General features: G+C 39.1%; 1 protein-coding gene across 9 annotated transcripts in view; it reads right to left on the reverse strand.

Moving 5' to 3' along the window:
* The window catches only part of tox2 (TOX high mobility group box family member 2), a 214,362-nt gene that overhangs the window by 114,379 nt on the left and 84,983 nt on the right, over positions 1-15,000 (reverse strand). The gene's annotated exons all lie outside the window — the stretch shown is intronic.

Genomic DNA, 15,000 nt, shown 5'->3' on the forward strand with positions numbered 1-15,000 from the left:
GTCCTAACCAGCCACAATTAAATCACGTTAAATGGTGTATTATTTATGAATTTGATTATGTACACCATTTCATTGCGAGTGCAGTGCGCTTGAAGAGAGACTCCGCCCACACTCTCTTCTGATTGGCTATGATTTTGGATCAATTTGGTTGTGAGTGTAGTGCACTCTAAAAAATGCTGGGTTAAAAACAACCCAAGTTGGGTTGAAAATGGACAAACCCAGCAATTGGGTTGTTTTAGCCCAGCGGTTGGGGTTACTGTTTGCTTTAAAAAAACCAATTGCTGGGTTTGTCCATTTTCAACCCAACTTGGGTTGTTTTTAACCCAGCATTTGAGCACTTGCAGAGAGACTCCGCCCAGACTCTCTTCTGATTGGCTGTGATTTTGAATGGATTTGGTTGTGAGTGCAGTGCGTCTGCAGAGAGACTCCGCCCACACTCTCTTCTGATTGGCTATGATTTTGGATCGATTTGGTTGCGAGTGCATTGCGCCTTCAGAGAGACTCCGCCCACACTCTCTTCTGATTGGCTATGATTTTGGATCGATTTGGTTGCGAGTGCATTGCGCCTTCAGAGAGACTCCGCCCACACTCTCTTCTGATTGTGTGTGATTTTGAATGGATTTGGTTGTGAGTGCAGTGCGTCTGCAGAGAGACTCCGCCCACACTCTCTTCTGATTGGCTATAATTTTGGATCAATTTGGTTGTGAGTGTAGTGCACTCTAAAAAATGCTGGCTTAAAAACAACCCAAGTTGGGTTGAAAATGGACAAACCCAGCAATTGGGTTGTTTTAACCCAGCGGTTGGGGTTAATGTTTGCTTTAAAAAACCGAATTGCTGGGTTCGCCATTTTCAACCCAACTTGGGTTGTTTTTAACCCAGCATTTGAGCACTTGCAGAGAGACTCCACCCACACTCTCTTCTGATTGGCTGTGATTTTTGAATCGATTTGGTTGCGAGTGCATTGCGCCTTCAGAGAGACTCCGCCCACACGCTCTTCTGATTGGCTGGGATTTTGTGGCATCTCATAGTCGTGCCACGTCTGGTTTGGGCAGATATAATAATTTTAGAATAATTTTTTTTTTCCCATAATTTTCTTATGGAGCCGCGTCTGGTAAGGTCACGGTGTAAGAAGACAAAATATGACCACCATGCATTAATAATATTGTCCATGATATTTGTTATGAGCCGTCATGTAGGTATAATATTGACGATCATATCAGTTATCAGCTTTCATAGATTCCTAAAATCTACATATGCACACACACACATAATGCATCGCAAGATTAATTATTAAAGATCGCACTGTTATCTAAGCAAGTATACTTTTAAAAAAATGCTGGGTTAAAAACAACCCAAGTTGGGTTGAAAATGGACTGTTGGGTTGTTTTAAGCAAACATTTAACCCAACCGCTGGGTTAAAACGACCCATTCACTGGGTTAAAACAACCCAACCCTTTTGGGTTGTTTTTAACCCAGCATTTTTTAGTGTGTAGTCAAACTCTACTGGATATTTCATTTGCAAACAACTTTTCAATCTACTGAGAGACTGAACCGCTGAAAACCGTCCTGGTTCTGAAATGATGGAGTGATGTGAAAGGAAGGATATGACAGCTCGAAAGAGAGAATTTTAAAACCGACCACAATTGCCCTGCAGCTCGTGTCCTCAGATTGAAAGGTTGAGAACAAACCCGTCGCTCCTGCCTTGGTGGTTCTGAGGTCAATTACTCATAACTTTAGTTTAAAATGCATGCTAGGACGCACGAGCAAACGCTGTCAGAAACATAACAAGAGAGAGCAATATAAAATATACATTTGATAAAAAAGGCTAATCTGAGGAGTGCAGACATAATTATTTTAATCAAAGCCGTCCATATTATGACTACAGAAATAAAGGACTCAATTAACTTGCTAATCGTTTCTTTCATTCTTTACAATTACGTCTTCATTTCTTCATAATCACTCGTCAAAAACTTATTGGAAAAACCGAGCCACAGAAACAGATGGATGGATGGATGATAGATAGAAACAAGCCGAAACAAAATATCGTTACGCAAACATTGAGTGCGTCAATGTGGTGTTTGCTAAGACCACAGGAATCAATATGATGACTAGAAACTCAACGGCCACTTCTGAACAAACAGCATCAGCAATACAGCCTTCAGAGATTTAGATGATCATATCAGCATTACACAAAATTTGCAAATCGGTGCATCCGAACATTTTAACTTCACCAATCAGAGTTTCTCTCATCCATCTCTCTCTCTCTCTGTGATATTATACTGCCGTCCGACATCATACATAATGACAAACCCGTCAAACAGCTGATGGGGGTCGCAGAGCATTTCTAATGTGAACACCTCCCACCCCCACACGCATATTATATGTATATGAGCGTGTGTGTGTGTGTGTGTGTGTGTGTGTGAGAGAGAGAGAGAGAGCTAAACATTCATCATGCATTTATATATTCTATACAGCAAACTGCAGCATCAATAATACAGTATTGTAGCATCCCATTGCACACACACACACACACACACACACACACACACACACACACACTACTAAAGGCAGCACTGATAGTTTTGTTTATCGTCGTCTTCTAGAAATGCACTAGGATATCTGCCCCCCCCCTCCACTCTTTTAATTAAGATGCAAATATATCCAAACGCACTATAGACATCTTCACAAATTACAGCCTTTCACAGTGTGTTTGTGTGTGTGTGTGTGTGTGTGTGTGTGTGTGTGTGTGTGTGTGCATCTGAGAGAGAGAGAGAGAGAGAGTGTGTGGGGGTGGTGTGAAGTTATAATGGAAGATTAAAAGATTTTCCCCCCTTATCTGCAGATTTTATTACATTCAGACACGTGTGCAGAGAAATATATATATATATATATATACACTAGCGTTCAAAAGTTTGGGGTCTGTAAGATTTAATTTTTTTTTTAAATAAATTAATACTTGTATTCATGCATTAAATGGATCACAAGTGACAGTTAAGACCTTTATAATGTTACAAAATATTCATAATTCAACTAAACACTGTTCTTATGAATTTTCTATTTATCAAAGAATCCTGAAAAATAGAATTTATTACAGTTTGCGCAAAAATATGACAATAATAATCATAAATGTGTGTTGAGCATCAAATCCTCATATTTGAATGATTTGTGAAGGATCATGTGACACTGAAGACTGCAGTAATGATGATAAATTCAGCTTTGATCACAGGATATAAATTACACTTTACTATATATTCACATCGAGAACAGCTGTTATGAATCATAATAATATATCAGAATTTTTACTGTATTTTTGATCAAATAAATACAGCCTCGGAGGGCATGAAATCTGCCAACATTTCTGCTTAAATTCAATAATTTCACTACCCAGAAGAACATCTGGTCGCACTTTACTTAAGGCCTTAAGTGAAAAGTATTTAATGCTTTAATTATACCTTATAATGCTTTGTATTGTCCAGATATAATACACTTTTAGGAAGTATAATGCATTAAAACAAGACTCAGAAGTAACAAGAAACTTGTGAATATTATAATGCATTTCATTTTACTTATGAAAAGATATAATGCCTTACATTATGAATACCTTTATAATGCATTATATATATATATAGGAGACTGAGGTCATATTGAGATCTTCTGATTCTGGTATCAATCATGGTAAATATTTATTTAAGACAGACACCGCATAAAATATGATTGTATAAATCGTTTCTTTAGCTCTATTAATACAGCTCATATTATATCACACTCTTCCGTTCAAGGCCAGTTCCTGTAGAAAGAGCCACGACCACAAACACAGAGCAGAAAACACCTGTGAGTGTGTGTATACACTTCAAAACTTACTGACAATCACTGACGAGTGTGTGTGTGTGTGTGTGTGTGTGTGTGTGTGTTTCCCAAATAATATTTGCTCTGCATAAAGTAAAATAAACTCTCACATGCGTTTCATTACCTGCACTACATCCTTATTTTTACACCGTGAAATTATTGCATATTGTTTCTGTGTATTATTCTCTTTATGTCGCGTCTGTCTTTTATTGTTTCTCATGAGCCTGTTCTTTCGTGAGAGTAAAATAAGACTCTCTTGCATCTAATAAAGAAAAAAAAAGAAGAAAAAATAAAGAAAATATAAAGAAAAAAAATATAAAGAAAATATAAAAATATAAAAAAATATAAATATATATAAAGAAAAAATATAAAGAAAAAAATATATAAAGAAAATATAAAAATATATAAAAAAATATAAATATATATAAAGAAAAAATATAAAGAAAAAAATATATAAAGAAAATATAAAAATATAAAAAAATATAAAAATATATATATAAAGAAAACAATATATAAAGAAATTATAAAAATATAAAAAAATATAAAAATATAAATATATACATATATATATATAAAAAATATATAAAAAAAGAATAATAATAATAGCACACGCAATGACATTAGCATGCCTCACTGTCGTCACACGACTAGGTTCACGCAGAATCGGATAAAATAAGGAGTCAAGAAAGTGATTGTGATTGATTTCACGTCTGGAAATGGAAGGTCAAGCGCACTGCATTGTGGGATACAGTATGCGGGTGTGTTTTTATGTATACTGCACGTTTTGACAAATGTCATCCATTGCATGTGGAACATTAGCATAGTGTGCAGTCGGAATCACTGGGATTATTCCCATCCTGCTCTCTCGGCACGTCTGCCACGCCAGGCTTTTCTATTACCCGTCTAATTGCACATTCTGCAGTGACAAGAGCTCATTAGTGCTTAATTACACACGTGTTATTTAGTACAAACATCTCCATTTGGGCCCTTTTGCCGTGTAATTGTTCTGCGGGGACGGCCGTTGAGATGGAGGGCACGTCGGAGTGATTCGTGCTGAGTATGGAAGGCTGGAAGTAGGTCATGTGCCATAGCAATAAACAAGGAACGCTGCAATAAAATAATATAGTCACACACACACACACACACACACACAAATGCACTCATGCCGAAGCCAGTAATATCCAAAGCTCATGTAATATTTACTGTGCACTAATAGATGGCAGAGAGAAAGAGACTCTTTTGCATCTGAGTTTCAGAGAACGCTGCAGAGACCGCATGAATATGTTCTGTGAGTTTATTGTTTGCATTACAGACGTCTATGAGATCCATCCATACACTCTAGAACATGCTGGGTTAAAAATAACCCCAGTTGGGTTGAAAATGGACTAACCCAGCGATTGGGTTGTTTTAAGCAAACATTTAAGTCAACCGCTGGGTTAAAACAACCCAAAAACTGGGCTCATCCAATGAGCGCACAATGAAAATCTGGGATATTGCTCATTTAAAGAGGATCGTGACATGTATCGACATCTATACATCCATCTATACATCCATCCATCCATCTATACACCCATCTATACATCCATCTATACATCCATCTATACATCCATCCATCCATCTATACACCCATCTATACATCCATCTATACATCCATCCATCCATCTATACACCCATCTATACATCCATCTATACATCCATCTATACATCCATCCATCCATCTATACACCCATCTATACATCCATCTATACATCCATCCATCCATCTATACACCCATCTATACATCCATCTATACATCCATCCATCCATCTATACACCCATCTATACATCCATCTATACATCCATCCATCCATCTGTACATCCATCTATACATCCATCTATACATCCATCCATCCATCTATACATCCATCCATCCATCCATCCATCTATACATCCATCCATCCATCCATCCATCTATACATCCATCCATCCATCCATCCATCCATACATCAATCTATACATCCATCCATCCATCCATCTATACATCCATCTATACATCCATCCATCCATCTATACATCCATCCATCTATACATCCATCCATCTATACATCCATCCATCCATCTATAGATCCATCCGTCCATCTATACATCCATCTATACATCCATCCATCCATCTATACATCCATCCATCCATCTATACATCCATCCATCCATCCATCTATACATCCATCTATACATCCATCCATTCATCCATCCATCTATCTTTATACATCCATCCATCCATCTATCATCCATACATCCATCCTTCCATCCACCATCCATCCATCCATCCATCCATCTATACATCCATCCATTCATCTATCAATCTATCATCCATCCATCTATACATCCATCTATACATCAATCCATCCATCTATACAGCCATCTATACATCCATCCATTCATCCATCCATCTATCTTTATACATCCATCCATCCATCTATCATCCATACATCCATCCTTCCATCCACCATCCATCCATCCATCCATCCATCTATACATCCATCCATTCATCTATCAATCTATCATCCATCCATCTATACATCCATCCATCCGTCTATACATCCATCCTTTCATCTATACATCTATCCATCCATCTATACATCCATCCATTCATCTATCTTTATACATCCATCCATCCATCTATCCATCCATACATCCATCCTTCCATCTATACATCCATCCATTCATCTATCAATCTACCATCAATCCATCTATCATTCTATCATCCATCCATCCATCTATACATCCATCCATTCATCCATCCATCTATCAATATACATCCATCCATCTATCCATCCATACATCCATCCTTCCATCTACCATCCATCCATCCAGCTATACATCCATCCATTCATCTATCAATCTACCATCCATCCATTCATCTGTACATCAATCTATTCATCTGTACATCTATCTATCTATCTATCTATCTATCTATCTATCTATCTATCTATCTATCTATCTATCTATCTATCTATCTATCTATCTATCTATCTATCTATCTATCTATCTATCTATCTATCTATCTATCTATCTATCTATCTATCTATCTACCATCCATCCATTCATCCACCCATCCTTCCATCCATCCATTCATCCATCCATCCTTCCATCATCCATCCATTCATCTATCAATCTACCAGAGATAAGAGAGAATATTAAAAGATGCTGCATTATTATGATCAATAACACTCGTGTAATTATTCCCATATAGAGTGTCACAGATCATGTGACTCATTGATAGCCTAGAACTCTCGGTAGACCTGAGAGCTGGAAAAACCAAACTCTGGTCAGGCCAATCACAGCGTGTGTAGAGTCGGTGGGCGGGCTTAACATAATGACGGCACGTCACGGCAGAGTTGCGGAGGTTCTGCGTGCTACTCGTAAACAAAGCTGGCGAACAGCGTCTTTTGAATCGGCTTTGGCTGGGACTCTGAAAGACTTGGAGTTAAGCTTTTCTTTGAGAAAAGAACAAAGAACGCCACTGAAGTCATTCTTAAGAAAAGAAGATATGTTCGAAGTTTTGCCGTCCGGCGAACGTCTATCAACTAACATTAGCTCGGCTTCGCCTTCTTCTTCTTCGCTCTGGTTGGTTGTGGCGCTCATGGCGCTATCCAATTGTATGCAGAGGGAATTTGAAAGACAAGCGTTTATCCCGCCTCAGGTTGACCCAGCCAATGGTGAGTTTCCAGACCCAACATCTTGATGTGGCTCTGGCTTGTCAGGCTAGTCTGAAGCTCGAGAGGCTCTTTGTAAAATCATCTCAAATCTTCCTGATCATCGGCGTTTATTCATGAAGCGATTCTCAAAACTAGAAAAATGCAAAATAGAAGCATTTTCACAAGCAGCCTTGAACTTCTGAACCCACTGTATTATAAATGTTTAAACATGCACCGCAAAAGAGGAGTTTAACCACAACACACCAATGAGAGAGTCTTTGAAACATCCATCCATCATCCATACTTCCATCCATCCATCCATACTTCCATCCATCTATCCATCCATCCATACTTCCATCCATCTATCCATCCATCCATACTTCCATCCATCCATCCATACTTCCATCCATCTATCCATCCATCCATACTTCCATCCATCCATCCATACTTCCATCCATCCATCCATACTTCCATCCATCTATCCATCCATCCATACTTCCATCCATCTATCCATACTTCCATCCTTCCATCCATCCATACTTCCAACCATCCATACTTCCATCCATCTATCCATACTTCCATCCTTCTATCCATACTTCCATCCTTCCATCTATCCATACTTCCATCCATCTATCTATACTTACATCCATCCATCCATCCATCCATCCACCCAGCAAACCATCTATCATCCATCTATCTATACTTCCATCCATCCATCCATCCATCCATCCATCCACCCACCCACCAAACCATCTATCATCCATCTATCCATACTTCCATTCCATCCATCCATCCAAACTTCCATCCATCCATCTATCCATACATCCATCTATCCATACTTCCATCCTTCCCTCCATCTATCCATACTTCCATCCATCCCTCCATCTATCCATACATCCATCCATCTATCCATCTATCCATACCTCCATCCATCCATTTATCCATCCTTCCATACTTCCATCCATCCATCCATCCATCCACCCATCTATCCATCCATCCATCCACCCACCCATCTATCATCCATCTATCCATCCATCCATCCATACTTCCCTCAATCTATCCATCCATCCATCCATCCATCCATACATCCATCTATACATACTTCCATCCATTCATTTATCCATCCTTCCATCCATCCACCCATCTATCCATCCATCCATCTATCCATACTTCATTCATCCTTCCCTTCATCCATCCATCCATCCATCCATCCATCCATCCCTCCATCTATCCATACATCCATCCATCCACCCATCTATCATCCATCTATCCATACTTCCATCCATCCATCCATATTTCCATCCTTCCCTCCATCTATCCAGACATCCATTCATCCATCTATCCATCCATCCATCCATCCATCATCTATCCATACTTCCATCTCTCCATTTATCCATCCTTCCGTACTTCCATTCACCCATCTATCCATCCATCCTTCCATCCATCCATCCATACACCCACCAACCCATCTATCATCCATCTATCCATACTTCCATCCTTCCCTCCATCTATCCATACTTCCATCCATCCCTCAGTGTGAGTTTCTGTGATCTGGCAGCGGCGCCAACTTGGACCTGACCAGTCAAACATCCAGTGGTGCCAGAACAGCGTTCCCGATCCCGGAGAACAGCGGCGTAATGACGGGAGCTGCCGCGCTCGTCTCCTCTCCGGAGAATGAATAATATTCTGGCAGAGCCGAATCTAATAGGCGCTCTCTCTTAGATATTCAGCTGAGAATGGCACTTATGAAATATTAATATCATACAAAAATATGGCAACTCCAGCGCACTCCATCTCTCAAACTCCAGCGTAATTGACTATGCAAGTCTCTCCGCATCAGGCAGAGGGAGGGAGAAAGAAAGGAAAAACAGAACGAGAGAATATGTCAGACGAGCCGCGTCTCACAAATGAGGAAGAATTAAACGCACAGACGTGACGGATCTGATGAACACACACACCCCGATCACACACGCGGCCGCTGAGTGTGTGTCACTCGCCCATAATTGGACGTGTTTACACATTTCAAATAAATTAATGCATTAATAACAAACACTTGAATCCCAAATGGACCCTGACGGAACGCATTCCAATAAAATCAATGTGTGTTCCCGTCTGACCGGGAAGTGTGTGAACCTCGACCGATTTAACGTGAACACACACCAACACACACACACACACACACACACACATGCCTTTCTCTGCAGATTGAGCGGCTGAAGAGCCACGCCCTCCGTGTTTCCTGATTACCTGATCACACTCGAGTCTTAAAGAGCCACAACACACTCACACACACACACACACACACTCACACACACACACACACACACACACACACACACACACACACACACACACACACACACACACACACACACACACATACACACCACCTCCAGCTGAGCCATTGATGTCTGGCCTTATTCCATTCTGACAAAGCTCAAGAAGAAACACACACACACACACACCAAAACTCAACAGCTTTCTTAAAATCTATACTTCCATCCATCCATCCTTGCATCTACCATCCATTCATCTATCAATCTACCATCTACCATCTATCATCCATCCATCCATCCATCCATCCATCCATCCATCAAACCATCGATCCATCCATCCATCCTTCCATTAATCTATCAATCTACCATCTATCATCCATCCATCCATCCATCCATCCATCCATCATCAATCCATCCATCCATCCATCCATCCATCCATCCATCCATCCATCATCAATCCATCCATCCATCCATCCATCCATCCATCCATCCATCATCAATCCATCCATCCATCCATCCATCCATTCATCTATTAATCTATCATCCATCTATACATCCATCCATCATCCATCCATCTATCAATCTATCATCCATCCATCCATCTATCATCCATCCATCCATCCATCTATCATCCATTCATCCATCAATCTATCATCCATCCATTCACCCATTCATCTATCAATCTATCATCCATCCATCAATCTTTCATCCATCCATCAATCTATCATCCATCCACCCATTCCTCTATCAATCTATCATCCATCCATCCATCCATTCATCTATAAATCTATTTTCCATCCATCTATCATCCATCCATCTACCACCCATCCATCCATCTATCATCCATTCATCCATCTATCCATCCATCCATCCATTCATCCATCAATCTATCATCCATCCATCCACCCATTCATCTATCAATCTATCATCCATTCATCCACCCATTCATCTATCAATCTATCATCCATCCATCCATCAAACTATCATCCATCCATCCATCTATCATCCATCTATCAATCTATCATCCATCCATCCATCTATCAATCAATCTATCATTCATCCATCCATCCATCCATCCATCATCCATCTATCAATCTATCATCCATCCAACCAACCATCGATCTATACATCCATCCATTTATCCATCATTTATCTATCTATCTATCTATCTATCTATCTATCTATCTATCTATCTATCTATCTATCTATCTATCTATCTATCTATCTATCTATCTATCTATCTATCTATCTATCTATCTATCTATCTATCTATCTATCTATCTATCTATCTATCTATCTATCTATCTATCTATCTATTAGTCTATCGATCATTCCTTCCATCCATCCATCTATATATACATAACATTCACAAAGATGCTTAATATATTATTTGAGTGAAATCAAATATTCAGATGGGACTTGAAAACAAGTTGAAATATGATATTTTTGTTTAATATGTTTTGTCTACACATGCGGTGTTGGTGACATGCACTAGTGCACAATAAACCGAGAGAAATATTGAGAGTAGTGTAAGCAAACGGGTCCAATCAGAGCTCATGTTGTGTGTCAGGTGTATAATAACTGTGGCTGTTTGGTTTTTAGTAGCGATCACGGCTCTGGCCCATAAATCTGCATCACAGTCCAGGATTACGGAGATGAGAACTCAATCTGAAAACACCACAAATTAGCATCAATTGATATTGAGTGAGCCGGTCCGGACGACAGCAGCGCCGTTCCCCAGATTACAACATCAAAACATTACATTAGCACATCTTTAGCAGAGGAGGAACATTCAAGATCTCATTTGGGTAATCCTGCCGTCTTCAGGCGGTTTAGTGTCGTCACGTCGCTGTGTGTTTAACGTTTCGCTCACCGAATGAGAGAAACCGCTGAAAACTCATAACCAGATCTCGTTAATATCTCAACTGCTTCAGATAAATCCAAATCTGCAATCAAACGTATCAACAACGCTCATCAAATGTGCATTTTATAGCTCTACTCTTACTGTAGTGGCTCTTATTTGTCCTAAAAAGGTCTAGAAGAAACATCTGAGACAAAGTTAACATTAACATTTACCTCCGAGATTACCTCATAAATATCTCAATTGTTTCTAAACAGCCAACTCTGACAGAAAACTGATGTTTATTTGACTCTTTCTACTAGAAAATGTCATGCGGCTTAATTCAGTGTCACTTGCCGTTTCTTTGTAATTATTTTATTCAGAGTGAAAACTGTTTCTGAAAACTATTTTCCACCCAGAAAAAATAGATACCAAGATACAAAAATAACCCAAGTTGCGTTGAAAATGGAATAACCCAGCAATTGGGTTGTTTTAACCCAGCGATTGGGTTGTTTTAACCCAGTGATTGGCTTCCTTTAACCAAGCAATTGGGTTGTTTTAACCAAGCAATTGGGTTGTTTTAACCAAGCAATTGGGTTGTTTTAACCCAGCGATTGGGTTGTTTTAACCCAGCGATTGGGTTGTTTTAACCAAGCGATTGGGTTGTTATAACCCAGCGATTGGGTTGTTATAACCCAGCGTTTGGGTTGTTTTAACCAAGCGATTGGGTTATTATAACCCAGCGATTGGGTTGTTATAACCCAGAAGTTGGGTTGTTTTTACCAAGCGATTGGGTTGTTATAACCCAACGATTGGGTTCACTCAAAAAAATAATTTGTTGAATTTACTTTAAAAAGCTGCGTCAAGTGGTTCCACACAACTATATTGAGTCATTTTTACAAATAACAATTTAGTTATATGAACAAAATAAAGTCAAGTAAAGCTGACAACATTTCTTTGAGTAAATACAAACCATTTGAATTTGTCACTGTTACATAATATTTATATGTGCAGTTTACTTAATAATGTTATGTTACATTTATAAAAGTTTAATATGTTAGGTGAACACATTTATTGATTTAATTTACCTTATTAAATTACCTACTTGCTCTACAAGTGCAAGTGGAAAACTATTCAATATAACAAAAAGCATATTTTTAGAAACAACATTCAAAAATAACTTAATTGAGAACAGGAAGTCCATCCAGTAAATGAGTGTATGAGTGGCCACAGCCTAAACACAGACACCGCTCTTCTGCATAATGGTAACCACAAAATTACAGAAACTCCTCTCGATGTCCAACATAACTGCACATAACACTAACATAAACCAACAACATCTTTCCCTTCACTGAAAAAGATAGAATAACACTTGAATGCCTAAATTTACTCTCCTAATGCAGTCCCTTGCAAAGCATGCTGGGAACTACAGATCCACTGCCCAGTTTGTTCGTTTCACTCAGCAATGTTACGTTGACCGAACAAACACTTATTCAGTAAAGCTGACAATACTCATTTTTAGTAGAAACAACTCAGTAAATCGAAGTAAATTTAGTTACACGAGTTTAAGTAATGTGAACAAGGGAGATTTGAGTGCAACTAACAACAGTGAAAGTTAATTTTTATGAGTGTTGTTTTAACCCAGCGATTGGGTTGTTTTAACCAAGCGATTGGGTTGTTATAATCCAGCAATTGGGTTGTTTTAACCCAGCAATTGAGTTGTTTTAACCCAGCGATTGAGTTATTTTAACCAAGCGATTGGGTTGTTATAACCAAGCGATTGGGTTGTTATACCCCAGCGATTGGGTTGTTTTAACCCAGCGATTGGATTGTTTTAACCCAGCAATTGAGTTGTTTTAACCAAGCGATTGGGTTGTTTTAACCCAGCGATTGGGTTGTTTTAACCCAGCGATTGAGTTATTTTAACCAAGCGATTGGGTTGTTTTAACCCAGCGATTGAGTTATTTTAACCAAGCGATTGAGTTGTTTTAACCCAGCGATTGAGTTATTTTAACCAAGCGATTGGGTTGTTATAACCCAGCGATTGGATTGTTTTAACCCAGCAATTGAGTTGTTTTAACCAAGCGATTGGGTTGTTATACCCCAGTGATTGGGTTGTTTTAACCCAGCGATTGAGTTATTTTAACCAAGCGATTGGGTTGTTTTAACCCAGCGATTGAGTTATTTTAACCAAGCGATTGAGTTGTTTTAACCCAGCGATTGAGTTATTTTAACCAAGCGATTGGGTTGTTATAACCAAGCGATTGGGTTGTTATACCCCAGCGATTGAGTTATTTTAACCCAGCGATTGGGTTGTTTTAACCCAGCGATTGGATTGTTTTAACCCAGCAATTGAGTTGTTTTAACCCAGCGATTGAGTTGTTTTAACCCAGCGATTGGGTTGTTATAACCAAGCGATTGGGTTGTTATACCCCAGCGATTGGGTTGTTTTAACCCAGCAATTGGGTTGTTTTAAGCAAACATTTAACCCAAATGTTTGTGTGTTAAAACAGCCCAATTGTTGGGTTAGTCCATTTTCAACCTAACTTGGGTTATTTTTAACCCAGCATTTTTTAGAGTGCACCAAAAATGTAGAATCAAAAGCCATAAATCGCAATATAAACGCAAATATTTCTAATAAAAAATTCATGTTATGGCTCTTTACTCTTACTGGATGATGACTACTGACTCATTTGGGTCTGTTTTGTATTATAAAAAGCATTTTATGCAAAGCAGATCCTTAAACTCCATTAAATCTCCAGAGAAACAACATTTTCCTCTGGCATCATGTGAAAAAAAGAAGGGAGAGAGACTCACAGTGAGGGAAAGAAAGACTGTTGGTTTCAGAGCAATAAACCCTCTGAAAATAACTGTGTGTGTGTGTGTGAGTGTGTGCATGTGTGTGTGTCGTTCACCTCCAGAGGAAGCTGAAAGGTGAGGGTGGGTGTGTGCATGTGCGGGGGGGGTTATTTTAGCTAGTGAGCGGATGTTTAACTGAACCAACTTTTAACTGAACCCTGTGTGTGTGGAGATGTGAAGATACCGAACAAAGGCCTAAAACCTGGTTCCCCTCCCCTCACCGCAACACCTGACGCACGGGCCGAGGAGAAACGGCACGTTTCCTCTCAGAGCTGTTAAAGTGGTTGTTCTGAGCTCAACCTTCATGCCATGGTTTGGTTAGACTTCTTAAAAGGCGGCTGAGGAGACGCTTGATAAAAGGCAGATAATTTTAAACCATTCATATGTAAATGCATGTACGCATCCGGAAAACTGAGCAAAAAAGAAAAAGATTTTTTTTTTTTCCCTCTGTCTTTTTTTAGATTGTTCCTCAGAACTCTGGGCATTGTAAAAATGTGATGTT

This window comes from Gobio gobio (assembly GCF_949357685.1).
Source record: "Gobio gobio genome assembly, chromosome: 17".
NCBI classification, from domain to species: domain Eukaryota; kingdom Metazoa; phylum Chordata; class Actinopteri; order Cypriniformes; family Gobionidae; genus Gobio; species Gobio gobio.